The 24,869-nt window shown below is 45.4% G+C and overlaps 1 long non-coding RNA gene across 2 annotated transcripts in view; it reads left to right on the plus strand.

Moving 5' to 3' along the window:
• The first annotated feature begins 872 nt into the window (after positions 1-872).
• LOC123782032 (uncharacterized) overlaps positions 873-24,869 on the plus strand; it is a 31,926-nt gene continuing 7,929 nt past the window's right edge. The window contains exons 1-6 of one of the 2 annotated variants that reach the window (XR_015727796.1): positions 873-1,061; positions 2,041-2,154; positions 3,970-4,047; positions 8,147-8,238; positions 20,953-22,763; positions 23,925-24,017. This is a non-coding gene — a long non-coding RNA (uncharacterized LOC123782032). The remainder of the gene's footprint in view (positions 1,062-2,040; positions 2,155-3,969; positions 4,048-8,146; positions 8,239-20,952; positions 22,764-23,924; positions 24,018-24,869) is intronic. The other variant, XR_006776885.2, reaches the window with a different exon arrangement.

Here is a 24,869-nt window from a genome sequence, read left to right on the forward strand (position 1 = left end):
TTAGAGTTGGCACAAGAGAGAATGGAGAAGGTAGAAATATAGGCAGAATCTGGGCAATTCTTTAAAGTAGCTTTGCTATAAAATAGAACTGAGAAATTGGGCAGTAGTTGGAGAGAGATTTTTTTAGTAACACGTAATGCTCCAGCATAGTATTGTTCTGAGAGGGATAATGCAGTTTAGAGAGAAAAACCAGTGATTCATAAGGCGGAGGCGACTTGGAAATGACTTTTCTGGAGTAGATGACAGGGTTTGGCCACAGATAAGCACAAGGGCCATTGTGTCATGGTGTCAGGAGAGAAGCAGAGTGCGTTGTACAGATGCAGGTCGGTGGTGGATTTGGCCATGGAGGCATATAGAAGTTCTGCTCTAATTTTCTCCCTTTTTTCAAGTAAGATGCAAGTACATCAGCTGAGAGTGATGCCCAACCAGGAAGTGGGAGCAAAATTAAGTAAAGTAAGTTCCCCGTTTTCACGGGTTGACGTGACAAGCATGAGGCAAATAGACTAACCATGGCAATAGAGTGTGCTGGGGGCTGCAGCAGAGGTAAACCCGGGAGCCCACGGGATCGTGTGGAAGACCACTGAAACCAGAACGGGTGTGTCAGGTAACCCCCACCCCTGCAAGGTGACATGGGAGTTGAGATCGAATGAGAGTTGGTCGTGCAGGGGTTGAGTGTGGACATAATCTTCCTGGAAGAGCGCCCTGCTGAGGTTGAGAGCCCTGAGCTGGAAATGGGAGGGCAGCCTGGCTCCTTTGGGACTGGAGACCATGCCAGCCCTTCTTGGGTTCTGCCTGGTCTGGAGGCTGGGCAGTTGTGAGCAGCCAGGGGACACGAGCCTACTGTCTGAGGTGCTTCAGGCTCAGAGCAGCGGTGCAAGATGATCTCTTCTCCCTGTGACCAGGAAGATTGCTCTGTGTCCTTCAGACCTGGTTACGGATACAGGAAGGGGAAGGTGAGCTGCAACAAGGAGCGGGACACAAGAGGACCAGCGCTGCTCTGTAAACTCCATGAAGTCGGGAACCAGGTTGCTGGCATACAGTAGATGCTCAATAAATCTCTGGTGAGTGAAGGGCGGCTGGCTCAGACAGCAAATGGTTCCTAAAGAGTAGGCATGAATGGGCGCTGGACACAGGAGAGGGAAGGAGTGGGAGGGTGAGGGGTGGGGGCGAGGGACAGGGAATTTTCGCTCAGGGAGGGAAGATCAAGACTCCAGAAATTCCGACGGGCTGTGTTCATCGTCATTGAGACCTGCACAGTCTCCCTCAGGGTGTGCTGCTTGGAAAGCAGTTATTACACTGACAGCCAGCAAATAATTAAGTTGTTTAGAACTTGGGTCGTTTGTTCTCCGACTAATTAAACTTTATGTATCTAGCTGTTCCCTAAACATTATTCTAAGAGTGCACCATGAACATTACCACCTTGTGCACCACGGGCACCATGAGGTTGGCATTAGTGCCCACGGGGGAATATTTTATGATGGGTGCTGATAAACTCCCAAGACAGATGAAACAGAGACGTATGAGAGCACCCCATAAAACAAATCTTATTGGACTTTCATTGTGAACATTTTGGCATTGGCAGTTAAAATGATAATGTAACGCCCTTTTGCTCAACACATAAAACTCAATGAGCACTATAAGAACTCCATCTTTTTATCAGCATCTGATATGCTCGAAAATAGAACTCGAATATCTACTGCGTGGCAGTTGAAAGTAAATAGGTTTTACAACCCCAGCTGTGAAATTCCCTTCAGCTGAAATCCGGGAGCAGTCCTGAAAACCTCAAATGTCAGTTTGTCAATGTCGTTTACGAAAGAGTTTTTGAGGATTTACACTGATTTGGAGACCTCATAGTCACCAGATCTTGCGTAAGAGCAATGACAGTCCTTTAAAGCAAAACAAGTCAAACCAAATGCATTGCATACTGTTCAGTGTTGAGCATGTAATTTTAAGTAGTATAATAGCTATGTAAAGATATGAACGAATGCTGTGTACCTTCAGAACACATTGAGAAGGCAGGCTGCTGTCTTGTTTCTGCAGTTAGAAATGGTTGCCATGCGTGGCATTTCCTTGGAGAAGGCCCTAGAGAGCAAGCCTGGAAGACTGGGCAAATGCCCTCACCCATCTGCAGCCCCAGCCCAACCCTCTTTGAAGGTAAAACAAAAATAACAACAACAAAAGCATTCGTTTTCTGTTCTAGCTTATAAAGAAAAAAAAATAGATATCGGTTGAAGTTACTACGGAATTTTGAAAAACTGAATAATAGCATGATTTATAAAATGGAGGGAGAAATTGCTAGGAACTGCTTGATTATTTACCAGCTAAAGGTTGGCCATGAAAGAAACTTCCTTGGTTTGGGTGGCAGTTGAGAAGGGCAGCATGACAGTTACCTGGTGCTCACAGCACAAGCCTTCCTCCAGCACCCAGGAGAAGCTGAGCCAAGTGGCTGGGTTTACAATCCTTGCCCACACTTCATCTGCATGATCCTGTTCTCTGAAATCTCCAAAGTGGCTATAAATTTCCTGAGAGAAAGATTTATTCTTGAAATACCAGAACTGTAGTTAGAAAAAAGATTTTGGATGTATAAGTCATAACATGGCAGTTTGGTTTGGCCAGGATCTTGTCTCCCTATTAACAAATCATTTCTGAAATACAAGCTAGCATGAAAATGTGCAATGCTTTGTAAATGTGGTGTACTAAAATCTGTGTAACGGGATCTCTTGGCTGCCTGCAAAGCCCAGAAACTTCCCTCTGAGCCATCCTGTGCCTCATCAATCCATGTGTTATGGAGAAGCCAGAGTCCTTTGAGACAGCTGGCGTTTGAAAGCTCTAACAGGAAGAGCGATAGTTACCAAAACCCAATCTCCCATGAGGAGGCAGCTAAGACTGAGGATGGAAAGGAATCAACAGATAGAATAAAAAGGAAGAGAACGAACACTTATTGAGCACTTACTGTGTGCCAGGGGCTTTATATACTCTGTCTGATTTATCTCTCATAAGAACCCTGTATGCCGGATTTCGTTATTTTCAATGTACGGACTGGAGCACTTCAAGTAGAAAAAGTTGATTGAGTGGCCCAAGGTGACTCACGGAGCTAGGGTGCACCTAAGTGAGGATTTACCTCTTATTAACTACTCACGAGGGTAACCCATTTGGATGTCCCCTGTCTACAGGGAAGAGAAATCTCTTGCATATTTGGGGTTAGTGAGGGCTTCCTAAGTACCAGGCATTGCGTTAGTCCTCAGAATTTAAACAACAGATAAGCCTCAGGCTCTGGAGAGGCCAGGAGACTGCTGGAAACGTCTGGATGAGCCTCAGCCTTCTTCCTGTGACTCTAACCAGGTCCAAAGGCATCCCAAATCACAGAAAGACAGCTGCTGTGCAGTGAGTACTTAACTTGTGCCTATTATTAGTTCTTTAGAGAATCCAAAAGAAACAAGAGGTTGAAAGAACAGATATATCCAAAGACTGAACCACAGGACCACTTGGAATTTGCGACGGTAGAGCAAAAATAGTTCGGTAACTTACCCCACGCCTGAATAGGCCGCATATGAACATTCTTGAATCGATCTACACCACCAGGACCTAACTTCTTGCCCAGAGCGCAAGCCTGGGAAAGCCAGAGCCCAAAAAACCGCACCATAAAAAAGCTTTTTATGTACATACTAGAGAGAAAAGGAAACGGCTTCTGACGTTCCTGTAGACATGGTCCAATCTCTGCTTTGCACAGCAGGTCTCAGCACATTTCTCTGTGATTTTCAGGGTTTTCTGTTGGCTAACTTTCAAGCTCGGATTTCAAAAGGAAAAATAATTTTACCTTTCAGCTTTGTTTATTCAACCAGTCTAGGCAAAGGGATTAGTAGGCCTCTTGACATTTACATTTTAACTGCTCATTATGCTAACAATTCCCCCGTTGTTTTCCAGAATTACGGCAACTGCTTAGTTTCTAATCAATGTTTTTCCTCTAAGACTCTGTTCTCTTCTGATCTGCTGAGAAGCGATATTGGTTCCTCCCAAGAAGATTCCGTTACCTCAGAGTCACCACAGGTAAACTAAATTGTTCTTTTGTGAGGCCTTCAAAAATGTTTTGATGATGTTGCAATGGTTTCCTCTGATCAGAAGACTGGCGAGATGGCAGTGGGGAAAATGAAGTGAGTAAGAGATTGAAGCACGAACCAGAACAGGTGTGCCCGTGAGAGGGGGCAGCCTTGTTGGCGTGGGGCCCCTGCGTGGGGGCTTATTCCCTCCGTTAGCTGAGGAATGTTGTTACCCGAACACCTCACTCCCTAGCCTGGTTGGTGAACTGAGATGGCAGTAACCGCCCCCCCCAAAATGGCTGCCAAGAGGATCAGCAAGAAGCGGTATCATGTTCTTCTATAGACAATGAGAAGATGCCAGCAAGGAGAAGTCCACCTACATACACAGCATTCCTGTGGGGCCCGCGTCCCCTCTCTCCCCGCCGGGCACAGGCGCTTCCTGGCAGGCCTCGCGCGTGGCAGCTGCTTGGCCTCCTGACAGCTGAGGGCTTAACCAGCTGCCATTTGTTTCCGCTACATCCAGAGGTGACAAGGACAGCAATTCCCGAGGGCTCAGTGCCCATGCAGAAGCACCAAAGAGAGAACGAGAGCCACAGTTTGTAGGACAGCTAAGGCCTCCCTGGAACTCGGCAACTCTGTCGACACCTCCTGAATGAGGCTGGGCTATGGTTATTTGAGTCACTTGTTGGGTTCGTAGATTCTTGTCTTACCCCCACCCCACCTGTCAGATTTTAAGCAACTTGTGCGTATGGTGCCATTCATGTAACTTTTCCTTATGCCTGTACTGGACTAGTGATACCGAGGGATGAGAGATAGTCCTTGTCCCAAAGAATATTCTAGGGGATGAAGTCAACACCATAACTGAGTAAATAATGTAACACCGTGGCAATTGGGGTGATTCTGAAGTGGTTAGAATCAGATGGGAAAAGGGCAATACTTGCACTTTGGACTTCACAGGGGTTTGAATAGTGATGGGTGTGGAAGCCCGGCTGTCCTGGGGTGGGAGATAGGCTAGCCGTGCCTTAACGTGAATGCTGGGAGACTCTGACTTGGCATCCTAGCCCCATGTGACCTTGCATGGCCCCAACATCTCGCCTGTGCTCTCTTCCAAAATAGAAGCATTGGACACCCTGGTCTTCTAATCCTTTCCAGCTGAAAATGCTACGTTTTCATAAAATATTTTGTCTGTCCAGTATGTACAAATAATGTTGACACTTGTGTGGGCGTAGTCTGAAAGCATCACAATGTCACACAGAGGCCCTTTCCTTATGTTTTGCTTAATGCTTAATGGTTGCTGAGATCTTGATGTAAGAGAGGGACTACACCACGCACCTTACTCACGTGAAACACTTTCAATGTGCCGCTGATCCTATGGGAAAGGCGCAGTGATTATAATCTTTGATCTGCAAATGAAGACGCAGAGACCCAGAGAGGTCAGCTCACTTGCCCAAGGTCACACAGTCAGTGTGTGGCAGAGCTGAGATGGGGATGAAGACAGACCCGAGAACCTCTGTCCTTGACCATCACTTCCTCTGACTTCCCCGAGTTCCCCACGGATGGATGCTAGCTCCCTATGCTATAGGAACTTTCACTCTGAAAGAAAGTGCAGGAGAAAGCAGGAAAGACTTAGAGAAGAGGGTGCTTAAAAACACTCCATAGGAGGGTTGCCTGGGTGGCTCGGTCGGTTAAGCGTCTGCCTTTGGCTCAGGTCATGATCCCAGGGTCCTGGGATTGAGCCCCACGTCGGGCTCCCTGCTCACCTGGGAGTCTGCTTCTCCCTCTCCCTCTGCCCCCTACTCCTACTCTCTCTCTCTCACTCACTGTCTCTCAAATAAATAAATAAAATCTTAAACAACACTCCATAGGAACTGAAATAAGAAACTGAAGGAAGGTAGAATCTGAGAGAAGCGTGCTGAAGGGCAGGGGGTGTGGTTACCGGGAGCGTGAATTGGAGACTCTCCCTAGAGCTGGAAAGTGGCTTCCTGGCTTCGGCTTTCCATTTGGAACAGCCCACTTGGTGGCGAGGGGACCAGAGATTCAGGAGTAGTGTAAAATCTTCACCCAGCTCTTGCTGGTGTTGTTTATTAGCCCAAGAAAAGCACTCATTGTCCCCGACAAGACTAACCAAGTTTGATGAATGCAAGCCATCACTGGGCATTCTGAAGGGACACGGACTACCTAGATAAAATGTTTTGCTGCAATTCGATTTAAATCTAATAAACGTCTGTTGAGAATCTGAAATGTGTTGGGTACTGTGATGTGATTCCATACATGCCATTTTATCCCCAAGTTCAATGTAAAATGAGGTGTCACTATGACTAGAATGTGGCATGACTCATTCTCTCATAATGGGAATTAGAATCACTACTGTTTATCCAGCATCTCTTTCGCAGGAACTTTAGATACATTGTGTCATTTATTCCCCAAGATAACACTACGAGGCCTGAATAATCATTCTTATTCTGCAGATGAGGAAACAAATATCAAATAAACTCAGTTCTTCCCCAAGGCCTTAAACCCAGTGAAGTGGAAAAGAGAGGGACTTTAAAAGAAGCAATGAAACAAGAACAGAATTATATATCTACTGAGATGAGACTGTTTCGTAAAACAAAAATTGGTGAAAAGATAGAGAATCTTGCCAAATTGTCTTTCCCCACACGGCAGGGAAAGGGTGTTCAGCATAGCCCAGAAGTAGACCCACACCATGGAAGTCAACTGACCTTTGATAAAAAGCAAAGGCAATTCAATGGAGAAAAAAATACTCTTTTCAGCAAATGGTGCTGGAACAACTGGACATCCACATGCCAGACAATGAATCTGGGACACAGAGTTTATACCTTTTACAAAAATTTATTTAAACTGGATCATGGGCCTACATGTAAGACACAAAACTATGAAAGTTGTAAAGCAGTGAGCTGGAGATAACTTTTTAAGATATGACCCCAGAAACACAATTCATGAAAAAAGAACTGTTACACTCGACTTCATTGAAATTAAGAACAACGCCATTAAAGACACACTCAGAGAATGAGAAGGCAAAGTATATGTATCCAAAATATGTAAAGAACTCTTAAAACACAAGAGAAGGCAAACAACTAAATTAAAAAATGGGCAAACACCTGACCAGACACCTCACCAAAGAAGAGTCACAGATGGCGAGCAAGCACATGAAAAGATGCACCACGTCCCAAGTCGCTGGGGAATTGCAAATGAAAACAACAACGAGATAGCACTAAGCACCAGTTAGAACGGTGCAGGTCTAGACCACTGACCATACCCCATGCTGGTGAGGGTGTAGACCACCAGGGACTTTCGTTCATTGCTGGTAGGATTGAAAAGGGGTACGGTCACTTTGGAAGATAGTTCAGCAGTTTCTTACAAAGTGGACCCTAGTCTTATCATATGATCCAGCAATTGTGCTCACAGGTATCTCCCCAATTGAATGGAAAGTGTGTCACACAAAAACCTGCACCAAATGTTTATAGAAGCTTTATTCATAATTACCAAACACTGAGAGGAAACCAAGGTGTCTTTCCACAGGCAAATGGATACACACACTGTGATAATAATGGCATGTTACTCAGTGATGAAAAGAAATGAGACATCAGGCTATGAAAGGACACAGAAAACTTAAATGTATATTGCTGGGTGAAACCAGTAGGAAAAGGAGACATACAGTATGATTCCCACTATATGACATTCTAGAAGAGACAAAACTATAGAGATAGTAAACAAGATCAGTGGTTGCCAGAGATAGAAGGGGTGGGATGAGTAGGGAACAGGTAGTATTTTTAGGGCTGTGAAACTCTTCTGTACGACACTGTAATGAGGGATACGTGTCCTTATACATTTGTTCAAACCCATAGGATGTACAACGAAAAGAGTGATCCCTAATGTAAACTATGGACTTCAGTTAAAAGTAACATATCAACATTAGTTCATTAGTTGTAACAAGTGTACCACACGAATGAGAGATGTTAATAATCGGGGGAACCTGTGTGGGGGGAAAGGGGGTTTGTGCAAACTGTACTTTCTGTGCAATTTTTCTGTAAACCTAAAAATGCTCTAAAAAATAAATTCTGTTTGTTTGTTTGTTTTTGTCTTTAAAGTAAGCTCCATGCGGGGGACCGAACTCATGACTCTGAGATCAGGACTTGAGCTGAGATCAAGAGTTGGATGCTTAACCGACAGAACCACCCAGGTACCCCTAAAAAATAAATTCTATTACAAATTTTTTTTTTTAAATCAGGTAATGTGAAAAGAGCTGCCCATGGCCACCCCAGGGAAATGTACGCATTCAACCAAGTTCTGGTAGGCGTTCCCAGATAAAGCATAAAAGACATCTCACAGCTCTCGGGACTCTATCTTATTATTAGATTAGACTATGCCTCCTCCAAATACTATGTCCCTTATTTGGGGTATCATTGGCTGATTGTAATGGATCCTTTGGTCACAGAGACCACAAGTGGAGAGACAATGGGACCTGGATCCTCTCTTGCTGTAAGATGTGTGTCCCACGGACATGTCACTGTCCCCAGATGGAGCACCAGAGGAGCCAACTCTGGAATAACTAGGGGAGGAAGACGTGTGGAGGCTGTCAGGATGGGTCCCGGGCATGGGGGCCACCCTGTGGATGGGAGCGGGTTTTCTCCTAGGAGCAGCATATACATGTTTGGATAGAGAGCTCTAGGAAGGGTGGGCTTTGACTGGGACTGCTGGGGTGGTGAGGTCAGGAGTCGGAGACCTCTTCCTCATGACAGGTCTTCAAGGTCTCCTGAGGGACTCAGGAGAAGTACAAATGGACAAGTTTAATCTTTCTTTTATCATATTGCAATTCTCTTCCGGAATGGTCTCAATACTTCAGTAAAGAAGAAGTCTTACCTGCACAATCTGATCAAGAATTTTGAGAAGAGTAAAGAATCTAGATCTAAGGAGAGACACTTAAGCCCTGCAGCCCCTCGGAATGACCCGAGCAGCTGACAAAGAGCGCTGATGCCTGACGTTCACCCCCAGAATGGAACTGATCTGGGATGTGACCTGGATCAGGATGTTTTGAAAGTCCCCAGGTGGTTCCAAGGAGCAGCCAAGTTTGAGAACCACAAGGCAGGAAGCATAGGTTTGTTCGACTCCCTCTCTTCTGGGGCGCCTGGGGGGGGGGGGGCGTCTGTCCATTCAGTGCGCCATGACTCAGCGGACTTTTTAAAAGGGCTAAAGGAAGCTTTCCTTCTGCGTGAGGTAAATGGCAAGACCCAGCTTGACCCCCAGGTCTGTGTGAGCTGAAAGCCCATGCTCCTTTTCAAAGCCCAAGGGAAGCAGAGATTGGTCAGTTTTAGCCTTATCTGACCGTTTTGCTGCAGCCACATGAGAGGATATGACAGGGAACCCAGAAGCTTTCAGAATTTATTTTCAGATATCTGGCAGGGTTTTCCATTCTGTAGACTGTATTCATTTTAGAAGTCACAGGGATGATGCGTGGTTATTTGCTATGTAAGTGCAGTAAGACTTGTAATCAGGAATGCTTAGGAGAGGAGGACAGTCCTGTGAGCTGACAGGGAGCCCCAAGGAGCCTAAAAACTCACACCAGCTGAAGATTTTTTTTTTTTAATTAGAGATAGAGAACTAAATTCAGCTATTTTATTTTATTTTTTTTTTTTAAGATTTTACTTATTTATTTGAGAGAGAGTGAGAGAGATAGAGAGCATGAGCTGGGGGAGGGGCAGTGGGAGAGGGAGAAGCAAGCAGACTCTCTGTGAGCAGGGAGCCCAATGTGGGGCTCGATGCCAGGACCCTGAGATCATGATCTGAGCTGAAGGCAGACGCTTAGCCAACTAAGCCACCCAGGCGTTCCTAAATTCAGCTATTTGAATGGCACTCTGTGCAGTAATGCTCCCCAAAAAGTAGAGAATAAAAAGCGAGGAGGAAAATGTATAAGTCAGTGTTTCCTTTTGTCAGAATCAAAGCATAGCCCAGTTCCTGCAGGGAGCTCTGGGACGCTGTGGTGTCCTCGACCTCCCACGTAGCAGGGAACAGGGATACACCCTGCACCATCCTCTCAGTAAAGAAGTCCTGGGGCTGTCTGTCTAGCAGCTTTGGATTAGGGCTCGTCGCCCTTGCCTCAGGAGGCAAAAGCAGATGGTCATATCTGATGGGGACTGAGGCAGAATATTCGCCATCAGGGCATGTGGAACAGTAAGAACATTATGGTCCCAGTCCTGCAGTAAAGAAAAGTAGCCTCACTTCACTGTCGGACAGACAGCGCTGGGCAGACCAAGGGGACTAGACTGAAGTAGTGGTGCCTAGCCGTGGCCGCCCATCATAATGATCTGAGAAGATTTAAAAAATGTGGGTGCCCGAATGTCACCCCTCGGGCCTCAGTCATCTGCCTTGTGTAACTGTGAAGTGCCAGACAGAAGTCGGAGCAAGTTGGACAGCAGCTGGGAATTCACAGTGACTGTCAAACGTTTCAGGGCAACATTTCATGGCAATCTGCCAGTCTGAGAGAGGGGTGAATGAAGCAGGCTCTGAGTGAAGTGTTCTGCCCAGATCCTTCTATCAATGCCTATTGATATCATGATCATTGTTAACTGTGTTGTTTAAGGAAACGACGGACAAGAGCAGCCTTTGGAAGAACAATGTTCTTCTGAGCAAAGAAACTGATTAAGGAAGATGTAATGTAGCTAGACGTAGTTCTAAGAAGTAAACATTTGCTGAGTACTTGCTATGAAATCAAATGCTGGGGAAAAAACATGGAAGGGACACTGTGTCTGCCTAAAGGGGCTGGCGACTTATAAGAAGGGATAGACATTAAAAGACACAATGCCCACTTAATGCTTACTGGTACTCCAGGCTGATACGGAAGACATGGGAGCACAGAGCCCAGGGCTGGGGTTTGTGGAGGCTTCTAGAAGATGGAGATGCCTGGGCTAGGTCATGGAGGAGGAACCAGCCAGGTGGAGAGCATGGGAAGAATGCTCTGGGCAGTGGAACAGTGTGAACAAAGAAAGATATGAAGTTAGGAAAGAGTTGGTGGGTGAATGCAGGAGTCCTGAGGGGTTGGCCAGATCTCGTGTGCACATGTCACTGCTAGGTCATCACTTGTGTGGAAAATCATGTCCAGACAGCATTAGAACCAAAGTCAGTAGCCAATTACCCCTTCTCCTCATGTCTCCCACCATCTTCCTCTCTCCTCCATAGACTGCCCCCTTGGGGTGTGCCTCCCATCTCTCTCTCTTCCATATTGTCCCCACACAGAGATTGCTGCCCAACCCATGGTCAGCTCTGGGGACATGGAGAATACCCTCATCAGTGCTTTGGGGTTAAGCACATTATCATCGAGTCTATCTTGAGTGGGATTTTTACAGCTTTCTACCTTTTCTACTGTGGAGTAGAAAGGGCAAGATTTGGTCCAGATAGCCCTGGGTTCGAGTTTCTCCTGCACCATGCGTTAGCTGGAGCACATCCTTGCTGGACACTCTACTCCCAGATCATGTGAGTATGATTCTGAGCAGAGGGCTTGCTCAGGGCCGGGGTAGGGGCGATGGGGGGATGGACTCAGTAACTCTAAGCATCCTGTGCTTGCCTTTCATTGCCTACTCTTTGCTTCTTTTCAAGCCAGAGCCCATTCTAACATGTCCCAGTCATTGCACAAATAAAGCCTTAGGGGTCTGCTCCTCTCCCCAGAAGAAAAGGCAAGGAAAACCAAGCTAGACAAACTAAATCTCATAGCAATTGATTCTTGTTGAACTCATTATACTCTTGGCCTTTCTACATCATCTATTTTTTTTTTGAAGATTTTACATATTTATTTGAAGGAGAGCGTGTGTGCAAGTGAGAGTGAGCAGGGGGAGTGAGAGAATCTCAGGCAGACTCCCCACTGAGCAGAGAGACCCATGTGGGGCTTGATCTCAGGACCCTGAGATCATGACCTGAGCTGAAATCAAGAGTCGGACACTTAACCAACTGAGCCCCCCAGCTGCCCCACATCACCTATTCGTTAAAGATTTTTACCACTTTTATGTCAAAAGATCTAGTAACTTTTGGGTAATTATGTGGGTCTAGGTAATTTCTTTTACAGGAAAGACGATAGCACATTCAATATAATGAATGAAAATAGCCTTAATACTGTTCCACTTGGTACGTCATAGGGCCATCATCATCATCTGTGTGATTTCCACGTAGATAAATAATCACAAGAAAACAGGGGAATAGCTGGTAACGATGTACTTTAAGTGCTTATCCTCAAGCCATTTTTCATAAAGAATATTCATTAGATTTCCAAAGGAAATGAAAAAATAGGGTTCTTACTATTCAAAATGAAAGTCTTTGTATAATGGCTTACTTCTTAATATTTTTCGAGACACTTTATATCTTTTTAATCAGGGAATATGCAAATTCCCCAAAAGAAAAGAGCATAGCACAAAAAGAGCCGTATGGATGTCTGTTTCAATCAGCTTTCATGATTTCCCAGGAGGCACTGATTTAGTGGCAGGCTTCCCATCCTTCTAGACATTTCTCCTGTACACAGCTGCTGCTGCTGCTCCATGTTCCTGAGCCTAACTAACCTGAGCAGAACTGACCTCTTGAATAACCCCCTTCTTCTTTCCTTGTCCCATACCGCAGTCCCACTCTCCTCTCACCCTCTTGTGCTCTCAGCGCCACTCTCGAGTTCCCATCAGGAGCAATTAATCTCTCCATAAACGCTGAACACAGCTCAGGCAGCTCTGGTGCTCCATTCCTCAGACTTTTGATATAACCATTGTCTTAGTTTCGTTCTCCCCAAGAGCTGACCCTAAGACCACGCTCAGTGCACACAGCTCATCTGGGAGGTGATTCCAGGTAACAGCAGAGGAATGGAGAAGTAAGACACAAAAGCAGAAGCAGGGACGCCTGGGTGGCACAGCGGTTAAGCGTCTGCCTCTGGCTCAGGGCGTGATCCCGGCATTATGGGATCGAGCCCCACATCAGGCTCCTCCGCTATGAGCCTGCTTCTTCCTCTCCCACTCCCCCTGCTTGTGTTCCCTCTCTCGCTGGCTGTCCCTATCTCTGTTGAATAAATAAATAAATAAAAAATTAAAAAAAAAGAAAAGCAGAAGCAGCAAATAAAGGTTCATTATCAAGCTAGTTACCAGTGAGCCTGCAGTCAGACATTTCAACTGTTTAATGCGGCTATAGAGTCTCTCAAAAGAAGGAATGACATCTGAAGGGTGAGGAAGCCGGGATACTTGTACACTAGCCTCCAGCATCCACACCGCCATTTATTGTTGATCTCCAGCATTTCCAGCCTTTTCTGTGGAGGTGGCAACGTGAGTTCCTACAGCAGGTGCTTGCAGCTGCGAGTCCAGTGAGGGCACACCGAAATTGTAATGACAGGGACACATGGGCAGGGCATGGCAGGGTCTGTTACAGCCACCATGGGGCTGTCTTGCCGGAGTGGGCTCCTCCAAATGCTTTGCTCACACATGGCTCGTGATGGCAAATATGTTTCACTTAGAGTGTCAACTCCAATCCATTATTAGTGGCTTTGTTGAGAAAGATTCTGGGGTTCGTTAAAGGATGGTGGAAGAGAGAACCCGTGGTTGTCCACAGATCTTTGCCAGGAAGAAGTTGGAGAAAGACTGGTAATACCTTGCTCGATGTTTGTGGTCTTGAATCTCGGAATCATTCCTGAAAGTGATAGGTAGAACTGAGTCCCCTCAGCGCCCACAGGAAAATGAAAATGCCAAGGGGAAGTGGATGGGTGATCAGGACTGTTGAGAGAACCCCCTCACGCTAAAGACCCTGCTGTCCTTCAGGGAGGTCATGGGTGACCACACCCTGTAACTTCGTCTTAGTGCGGGTGTTACTTTCATTGAGCTCCTTACATCGTCTGGGCTTTAGATAACTTGTCTGGGCACAAGTGTGAAAATGTGCCCAGGGGAAGAAAGCAAGTGAATTATCCTGAGTAGTGGCCAATTTTAGTTGAAGACTGATATTTTGTGTGACTTTTTTAAATGCCGGTTTTTCCTAGATTGAATATTAATTAATGCATTCATTAAGAGGCACTTCGTGAGTATCTGTTGTAGGCCAGCCATTATTATATGCTCTTGGGAAATAAAAAGATTAATAAGGCATAGTGCAGGCCCTCAAAAAAATCCCATCATCTGGGGAGAGGGGGCCATATACACCCTATCAAGATATCCAGGTTCTGGATTTTCATCCTGAGCCTGACACTTACTAGTAGGGTGACTTGGACACATTGATTGAATCTCTTTGTGCCTCTGCTTCTTCCCTGCCACCTACTTCCCAGAGTTGTTGGGGAAATTATATCTGATAATACCTGCAAAATTGAAATGATCAACATTCAGTCCATGTACGCTCTTTGCTTTGCCTACGAGAGCACAGATTAGGAGCATTTCATTTCCTCTCTGGAGAACCCAGAAGACTCGAGAGAGGAGCTGATCCTTGGACTGTGCAATGGAGGACGAGCAAGAATACACAAATGCAATGGGAGCAGGGCTCCTCCAGGCCAGAAGACAGCCACAGGCAAGGGGACAGGATGGAGGAGGGGGAGGCGGGGCGTTGTTGAGGGAGCAGCCACACAGGGGGAGGGGTGAATATCACACTCACTTTTCTTGCCATGGTCAAAGCCACATTTTGCAGATACGACTCTGGCAAAGTATCTATGAGTATATATGAATTGCTATCAAGTTCCCTCACCCTTTTCTCTCTAGGTTTACCAAATAGGTACTGAATCTAAAATCAAAACATACCCACTTGAATTTGCTAAGCAATTTAGCCCAGTTGGAATGCCTACAGCAGCAAGGCTGGCATGGATCCTGTAACATATCACGCGTGCTGGGCGCTGCTCTGAACCCAGCTCTTAGGCAAGGCCACTTCCAGCACGGAGCTCTCTTAGAGCCAGATGGGGCGAGACGCCACGTGCCAGGACCTCAGGCCTTTTTATCTGTGAACATGTGCAGAAAAATCAGCGGCGTCCACTAAGGCAGCTCTGGAAATCCCGCTAAACCAACCTCTTTGAGTCTGATTACCAAATTATTATTTGCACCAACTTTGGTTACATGGAGCCCTGGAAAACAGAGCTTTTGTTAAAATGTATCTTTGACTTTGTTTATGGAGCGCAGCTTGCAGGGTGCATCTGAAGGACGGGGGAAGAAAAGGGAGCAGGGGTTTATAAAATCAATGCAACAGGAGTATTTCTGTGCTGTCCTAGTCCAAACTGGGCAATTAATAAGAGAATTATACACTGTTCTGTTCAAGCTGAAAGGACCTAATTCCGTTCTTGCCTCAGGAAGGTGTCCGAGCCCCAATCCCCCAGCCAGTTACTGGCAGATCCAGGACTAGAGTCCAGGTTGGTAAATATGGGGAAGAAGTTACTCTTTGAATTGATTAAACAACATTTAGAGGTAACATCCTGACTTCATGATTGTTCTTGCAAACTGGCTAATAAAAATACAATAGAAAATCTTATGATTTTATGTTTTCTAGTAGTCACACTGAAGGAAGTGAAAAGAACAGGGGAAATTAATTTTAATAATGCATTCTGCATTTTATTCAACCCAATATATCTAAGATGTGATTTAAATATGTAATCAAACTAAAAATTACTAATCAGATATTTTTTACACACTTTCTGGGGGCCTAGTCTTTGAAGTCCAGGAGTTATCTTACACTTACTGCACATTTCAGTTTGGATGAGCCACATGGCAAGTGCCCAGCAGCCACCTGTAGCTGGTGACTGCCCCATGGGACCGCAGAGGTAAAGACAATAGAGCGTTGGCTGTTCCCCTTTATGGATATTCATTCGTTCATTCATTCATTCATTCATTCATTCAAATTCAATGAATATGCAGAGGGCTCCTGTTTTGTGCTTATCTCTGGATACGAAACAGGCATACGTAATAGTTCTTGCTTTCAGGGTCCTGAGAGTCTGGTGTAGGAGACCAGCAATAAGTTGGCAAATATACACACCAAGGTACGTACAAATGTACGTGTATGTGTATGTGCATAGACAGTGTTAGGTCATTAGTTTGGGGTTAGGGGGGTCCTAGGAAGGAAAGCAGTAGGGTGTCATTAGACATCACGGTGCTCCTTTTGGTCCTGAAGTCACGGGTGACTTCTCTGAGCCTGCAACAGCTAAGCCCAAACCTGAAAGGGAAGAAGCCGGTGATTTAAAGAGTCAGCCAGGGAAAAGCATTCCAGCCTGAGCAAAGGACTTAGGGGAAGAACCAGAAAAAGGCCAGTGTGGCTGAGGGGAAAGCCCTGGTGTTTTTTCCTCGGCTTGTTTACAAGTTAGAGAAAACGGTCATATTTCACGCATTGTTCATTTCTCTGCTGAAAATAGCCAACAGTCATGACTTGATGGAAGCATCAGGCCTGATTAGGAGGGGCAGAACAATGGCACAAGGCCATGGGAAATTCCAAAGGGTAGTGGAGAGCCCAGCCCAGCGCAAGGCCAAAGCTATCCCTAAAAGCATGAAGGGTCTGAGCATAAACAAGATGGGCATCAATCATATGTACTATGTTGGGGCGTGGCTCCCTCTCCCTGCGAGAACCCCTATCACTCGGCACTAGATTAAAGCACCAAGGGACTCATGCCTTCGAGTTGCCTGGGAAAGCACTCCTCCAGATATTTGCTCTTACCAGTCTGGAATAGTCTGCTCTTGGGACCAGAAAAAGGCTGTCGGCAAAGTTTTAGGGCAGTCACTTACCATCGGGAACAACCACGATGAAATCATTTCAGTGAAATGAGTTGCCTTAACCTCTAGAGAAAAGGATCTCACATTTTCCTTGATTAATGGCTTCTAGTAGTTTAAGCCTTTTCCAGGAAACCTCCCTTAATGTTCGATCACACCCTCCCATCTGAGTTTAGCAGCATCACTGAGTGCTTGGAGGCCGAGTAGATACTTTAGTGGGCCTCAGAAGTGGACAGAGAGACTGCAGTGTAAGCCTCCCCTGCTTGCTCTCAGGGGAGCACAGTGCAAATGCCTCTTAAAGCAACTCTCGCTTTTCTGGATGAATGTTCTCATTCTCTCTCTCTCTCTCTCTCTCTCTCTCTCCCCTTCTCTCTCTCTTTTTCTCCTTCTTACGACTCTCTCTGGAACTAATTGTCTTTACGTTCCCCATAACTTCTTCAGCTACAGCTGTAGAGAGCAGAACAAGTTGCTAGAAATTCCCATCAAGAGAGACATGTCATTGGAAGATGACTACATTAATTTCCCATTAAATGGCACGAAAGGGTCATGCCTCCAAAATATTGTCGCCTGTAAACCCCAGGCAATGAAATGCCACTTAGGAGGAAAGATACTTTGGGCCTTACAGGCAAAGGACTTAGGTTTGATTCAGGTAATCAGGCTCCCCAGCAGGGCCCTAGAAGGTGGGGGTAGTGGGCTAAAGGACAGTAAGTTTTGACAGAGGAAGACGGGGTAGAAGGTTAAGGAAGAAAGGGAAATGCAAACGTTCAAGGTCTCCAGCAGAGCAGGGGACAAGCCTGTGAAGACATTTGAGTGGAACATTTGAGAACCACGGAGACTGTGAAAACCTAAGGCAAGTTGCCGAAACGGGAGGCAGGATTCAGGAAGTTTTCAGAGTTAAAGCACACGTCATCCATTGCACAGTTTTTCCTAAGGCCAGCCTGCAAGAAGCACAAACCTCTTACGATGTCTGAGATGCAGCCTTCTTGCCACAATGCATCACTCGTCCATCACTCAATGTGGATTTATGAGCGCCCACCGCGTACAAGGCACAGTCCAGTGCGGGGGCTATCGCCCCATCTTGAGGACCTGCACTTTGGAATATCTCTGGTTACTTTAGACCATTTTCCAGCATGTCTTATCCTTACCATTTTCATTTTCCATTTGTTCAACTAACTTCTGTGTTATACGATCCTATCCTAATATCTTTCTTTCTTTCTTTCTTTCTTTCTTTCTTTCTTTCTTTCTTTCTTTTTTTTGAGGATTGAAGTGAAAAACCAATATGATATTAAAAGCTTGGGCTGGGGCGCCTGGGTGGCACAGCGGTTAAGCGTCTGCCTTCGGCTCAGGGCGTGATCCTGGCGTTATGGGATCAAGCCCCACATCAGGCTCATTTGCTATGAGCCTGCTTCTTCCTCTCCCACTCCCCCTGCTTGTGTTCCCTCTCTCACTGGCTGTCTCTATCTCTGTCAAATAAATAAATAAAATCTTTAAAAAAAAAAAAAAGCTTGGGCTTATCCACCATCTATTATCAGCTTCTTCTTCCAGTCTAAATGAAGGAGAATTGACCTCTTATTCCTTCTCTTGCTGCTTATCAGACTGATGATCGGGGGGCGGGGGGCAGGAACTAACATTCACTGAGCCTCTACTACTGTGCCAAGCACTTTACTTCTATGATTCCATTTGTAGAGTCTAACAACTCTATTAATTTTATTTTATAGGTGAAGAAACTCAAGTTTCAGAGAGCTTAAATAACTTGCCTAAGCATGGGCAGCTGATAAGGGACAGAGTCAAAGTTGGACCCAGATCTGTGTAACCATCAAATCAAATGCTTTCCAATGTACAAGAGTTTTCTGCTCTTTTTATTTTTAAAATTTTTATTATTATAAAAATATGGGGCTTGAACTCACAACCCCGAGATCAAGACATGACCTGAGATCAAGAGTTGGACACTTAACCGACTAGCCACCCAGGCACCCCTCTGCTAATTTGAAGACATGGTGGCTAAGTACACAAACTGGGGGCCCAGTCAGCATGGGTTTGAGTCCCCACCTTGCCATTTACTAGCCGTACAAACTTGTGCAAGTCACTTCATCCTTCTGTGTTTCAGTGGCATTATCTATAAAATAGGGCTCCAAATAATGCCTTCCTCATGTCAGGTGGGAACAGAATGAATGAACTAATATTAGAAAGCCCTTAGACTACTGCCCAACATATAGGCAGTGATCCATAAATACTAGCTGTTATAATGAAAAGCTGTGATTACTATAGAAATATCCCATGGCTTTATTTTCAAAAGCATTTCTAAGCAGCTATCTACTAGAGCTCATGGGGATTTTTTTTTTTTTTTTTTTTGCTCCGTGCCTTAAAGTCATCATGTCTTTTTTAATGGCAAAATTCATATTAATCAGAATTTGCTTCAGCACTCAATTTCTAGTAGAATAGCTGAGAAAAATATGCTGTAGCTACTTACTGGTATATTAAGCAATTTTAAATGATGACAAAGAGCTATTACCCAAATGGAAACATGCCTTCATAATGATAGGTGAAAAAGGAGGGGCGTAAAATTATGCAAATACTGTGAATGCCTGCATATGAAAAAATAGATTGGGACAAAAAGACCAAAATTATAACAGTTTTTATGTGAGCAACCTGAAATTGTGGGTGAGTTTTTCCTTTACTTTCTAACATTTTTGTTATATGATTTGGTTATTTTTATACATTATGATAAAATAATGCACCATCACAATGCTCTCCGTAATACATATAAAGACAAATATAATAATTTTAATTTCACACATATGTGAGAAGGTGAGTTTTGTATAAAGTAAAAGGCTAAGAGTATTCAGAAATATCATATGAAATGATTAAAAAAAAACTTTCAGAAGGAGTAAGAACCAAAGTACTTCTATAAAAAAAATAAATTTTCCTTAATAGCTGAAATTGGCTGGCCGTGCTAAGAAAATGCTAGAGGGGCCAGGAGGAAATGTGAGGCTGCTTACATTTCCACTGTGGAAGTATTTCTGTTGGATGGAGGCTTCTTCTCCTCTCTCAAGCCTTCAAGAACTCTGCCCAAATCAGGGGCCAATGTGCTGTCGACGGCGTGACCCCTCACCCTACTCCCTTCCCCACAGGGATCTCTTTGGCCTGACTTGCTCCCTGTGCTCCAACGGGGCCCCAGCTGGTCCCAGGATCTCTGCAAGCTCTCACTTCTGCAATTCTTGCCTGAGTCTCTTCTCTACTTTCCCCTCCCTCCTCTCCCCTCTCTTCCCCGCTTCCCTGACACCAACAGGGCATCACTGGAAACTTGCACAAATGTCTATCCACCATTGCTGGGGCACAGCCGTCACAGAGGGAAGTGAGGCAATTCAAGGCCGCCAGTCATTGCCCCGCATGACAGCTACGCAGGAGCTCTGGCATCTGAATGTCTGATTCGAACTCACCACGTCACCACTTAGCAGTGAGCTGACTTGAGGCATGTCACTTCAATGCATTAAGCCTCGGGTTCCCCATCTATACAGCTGGGGTGATGACAACAGTATCTACTCTAGAACGCGCCGGCACGGTCAGCGCTCAGTGAACATCGGCCACTATTATCACGTTTCTGTGGAAGTTTCAGCTCCAGGTTTGCCCCTGAGATATCTGCTTCCTCAATTCTGTTCTGAATCCCCCTCTTTTAAGAAGGATTTATTTATTTATTTTAGAGAGAGAGAGAACACAAGTGGGAGGGGCAGAGGGAGAGGGAGAATCTCAAGCAGACTTCAGGCTGAGCGCAGAGCCTGATGCAGGGCTTGATCCCAAGACCCTGAGACCATGACCTGAGCCGAAATCAAGATTCGGACACTCAACCAGCTGTGCCACCCAGGCGCCCCTTTTCTGAATCCCTTTTTGCCATGAAGCCAGTCGCAGCTCTTCCTTCCCTCCCACCCACCTCTTTCCCTCCACTTGCCCCACACATTATGCTCCTCTAGGATGACAGAAGACAGAGAGCCTGATATACTGTATAGAAAGGCACAGCCACTTACCCAGAGCCTAGCGCCAGCCACCACCGGGTCCCCTCTAAACCCTCGTTTTTATTTTCTTCCTGTGAGGCCCACAGAGACTAGGCGACCTGCCCAGACTCTCCGCTACCAAGTGGTGGATCTGAAACATAGTGTTTGGCTGATGACACCAAAGTCCACATATATCCCAAGTACATATTTAACTATTTTTCTTTTCTTTTTCAGGAGGATTGACGGAAGTGCTAAAGAATGAATCGGTATTGGTAGGAGAGGAACAAGGCACACCAGTTGTCCCTGAATCCCAGTGTCTCTCCAGTCACACCACTCCGCTGCCTGGGGGCAGAGCCCTGCTTTGTCTCCTGTCCTCATGGCAGCCCCAGGGACAGGAGGTGCTGCCCGCTCACCTGGGTGGCAGTGGGAGGGGGGAAGAGAGGAAACTGCAGTCATCGCTTGCTTTACACAAAGGAAAGTTCTGAAGAAATTGAGCATACATCTTGGTAAATTGGGTCATATTTTCAATTGACTTTTAATTTCACCAACGTGCTCCACAAAGAGAAAGAAACTGGTCCCGAGACCACAAAAGAAGGCAGTAAACCATTTACAATCGTGCATTTAGACAACAAGTATTATGAAATGTTTTAACACATCCACTTAACTAAAAATAATGTGATAAAAATAGAGACGAGTCCACCAGAAACTATAAAGAGAAAACAGATTCATTTCTTTGGAGCATCTCTTGGGATTCACATATTTTCTTTCACACCAAAATTACCCTCGAAGTTCTCTTCTTCCAACAGCTCTTCTCCCCTTGCACACAGGGCGAGTTCTCGGTGGCTCCCTCTCATTTCCTGGCCTCTTCGGACACGGACACGGCAGCTCCTCCAGCTGGCACTCCTGTCCCAGACTCCTGGGCTCTCTGTGTGACTGGATCCCAGCAAACAGGAGCACGTGGAAAAAGTGTTGGCATGCTCAGTGCGCAATGAAAATTAGCTGCTATGATGACCTTTTTGTGGAAGTTTCAGCTCGAGTTCTGCCCCCGTGGAAGTTAGTTATTTTAGTAGAGTACGTGGATAGGAAGGAGCTTATTGGCCCAGTATGGACTCTAAGAGGACATCACCTGCAGACCAGCGGGAAGTGAGCTTGCTGTCTTCTGCTGTCCCCGAAATCTGCCCTCTTTCCTGGAAGGTTACCTCACGTGACAGCTGGTGTTCACCAACTTCAGACTGGTCGTTCTGGAAAGGGTACTGCTTTCAGAGGAATGGGGAGAGAGTTCAGGAAACCAGAAAGACGCAAAGAATGAAGAGATTGCATTCCAAACATCAGCACGATTTCCGTGCATTATGCTATAAATGGTAGTTAGGGTCTGGCTAAACTACTTAACCCTGATTTTCTAGGAACAAGGCCTTGTCTCTCAGGTTTTTGGGTCTGTGAATAAAGAAGAGAAGAGAGGAATTTCAACATATGGAAATCTACAGCATATCCAAACCCCTCCACTCATGTGCAATTTCCGGAAGCAGAGCTGACTCTGCTCAAAATGTGAAAGTATCTGAAGTTCGTCATTGGGATCTGTTCGTTTCCCTTTCTGAGTTGATTTCTACCTGCCTTTACTCTCGCCCGTGGTCTCAGAGCCCTTCTGGTATCCTGAGTCCCACAGAACATTCCTTCTCCCGACCTGCCCTTCTCCAGGGTGACCCATGCTACCCCCTCACACTTGAATGATTCACTGATCAGAATCCATTAATTTAATCCAGGTGTCAGGAGGAAAACAGCTGATTCACTTAATCCACCCTAATATACAAACAATTAATAGCCACTTGGGTCTTCAAGGCCTGTATGCATTTTTGGACACGTTGGTTACTGACCCATGAAAATGGACTGGGATGGAGCGAGAGAGGAAGTGTGTCCCCAGGACACACTGGCTGGCGGGCCTGCTCTGACCACCAAGTACCTCAGACCCCTTCTGTCCTCTTCCTTCCTTCCTCCCTGGTTGTCTGCAGTGTCTTCCCAAACTGCCCGTGCTCTCCCAACCCAGGCTGGTAAGTGGCAGTGGGTGGGGTTGCTGTTGTGGTCATGATTTTGTAGCCTCAGCTTCTTCATCTGTAAATGGGGTTTAGTGATATCCACCAAAGATTGTCGTGAAGACTGAATGGGAGGTGGTAGATCAATGTTAGTTTTACTCTCCAGTAAACCCAGCACCGTCAAGCGGAGGAATTACCTTAACCACGCGGGAGGTACTCAGATCTTGGGAGAAACATGCTTTCAAAAAATAGTCTTAGTGGATTTACAAGGTTATTACCTGACAACATCTATTCCCACTTCTTTCTGAGCCCCTTATAACCCTCCCCTATACGTGTTCACATGTGCCAGTCTATTGTGGTTTGCATAGATCTGGTCCCTCTGTTCTTTCTAAAGAAGAGCATATGATCCCTTCATGGCCAAAGAGCTCATTCTATGCCCCTGGGCAAGGAACAGGTCCAGGGATGTCTTTTGTGGATCTACTGGGAACAGAAATTCCTTGTTATAAGGATAAAAATTAAGCCTCTAGCTGCCAGGGGCCACCAATAGGAAAGTCCTCCTGAGAGTGAAATTAACACACAAGACAGCAGAGCCAAGTAAAGGAGAGAGTAAAGGATGTCGTTGGGTACTGGTTGATTCTCTGGATCCAAGCGTGCCTGAAACTGGACCTGCCCTTGACTTTTTAATTATACGATAATTACTTAGTAACTACTAATTAAGTAGGAGTTTAATTAGTAATTCCTTTCTTGCCTCTTTTTCTTTAACTCAAGAGAGTTTGAATCCTCACTATGAATGATCTCTTTTTTGTGATTACAACCAACTTTATCTTTAAAAAGGCTATTTAAACTGCACCCCACTAACAGGTAAGTATAACTCAGCATGTGCATTTAGCAATGCTGATTTCAGTCAGCATCTCTGAAATGTTGTTACTGAAGCCACCTATCAAATGGAAGAGAGTCAATGTTCCTGAGGTTACCCCCTAAATATTCAAGCCCCCTAAGTATTAAAATCTTGGTAGCCTGGTGTTCTGTTATGTAAAGTAGGAATTCTGTGTTCCATCTGAAAATAGAACTATTGTGTTTTTTTATTATAAAAACATTGTAAGTTATGAGTTACAGTGCTTTAATCTCTTCTCTATGCTCCCGCATTTTTGAGGAAAATTGATGGCATTTATCCTGCAGATTGTTTCACATCCCAGAGGTAACTAAATTTGAGGAGTGCTCCCTGCAAGAAGCCACACCAGGACAACAGGCAGTGACCTTGGCCCTAAGAAGGTGAGCCAACAGAGAAGTCTGTCCTGCTGCTATCTAGCAATCTATTGAAATGTACGTATTGACTTTAAGAGGGGCCAACTTAAAGGGACCTCCTTTGGCTACGGCACCCTCAGTGACATCAACGTAAAGGTGTAGGTCCTGTGGCAATCGTGCTGTGTGACAGTGACAGCCGAAGGAGCAAGCTGAGCCCGTGTTCCTTGAGAAAACGCCGCAAAATATCATCGGAAGCACAGGCTTGCTTATGGAGGCATTTCATTTCATCTCTCTGTTTTAACCTCTTCCGGGCTCAAAACGGAGAATGCGCAATATCGAAATGAGGACAAGGGATGATTCATTCGGAAGGACCTCTGCCGTTCTCCAGTAGTGGTCTCCTTCCTTGGGTACTTGCCCACTTGGCCTCCAGCCCTTTCCTTCTGTTTTTCCACCTTCCCTCCTTAATCTGCCCCTTCTCTGTGGGGAGGTCATGCCATGGCTAGCCACACACAGAAAATGAGTTGGAGGGGGAGAAGGTTATGCCCTTCTAGAAGAATCCATGAGTTTAGCCTCCTGTTGCATTTTTTTTTAACTGCAGCTGGATTTGCAAACCTCTCCAAGGTTGTGAAGTTTTCTGTTGGCAATAGTCATATTTGATCCTCATGAGGTGAACACATACCAGTAGCAAATGTTTACAAGCAAACGGACTCCTAGACATTGTGATATTTCCACTCTGACAGATTTAAAAGCTGGGGGAAGGTGGTGCTAGGAGGAGTTCTTCGGGGTCAATAATTACATGATAAGCAGGCAGAAATGATCTAAGAATCATTCAAGAGAGAGCTATAGTTCTGGCCAAAATATATAAGGATTTGAAAAAAA

The sequence above is a fragment of the Ursus americanus genome, chromosome 19 (genome assembly GCF_024610735.1).
Source record: "Ursus americanus isolate L20-20 chromosome 19, mUrsAme1.1.p, whole genome shotgun sequence".
Taxonomy (NCBI): Eukaryota; Metazoa; Chordata; class Mammalia; order Carnivora; family Ursidae; genus Ursus; species Ursus americanus.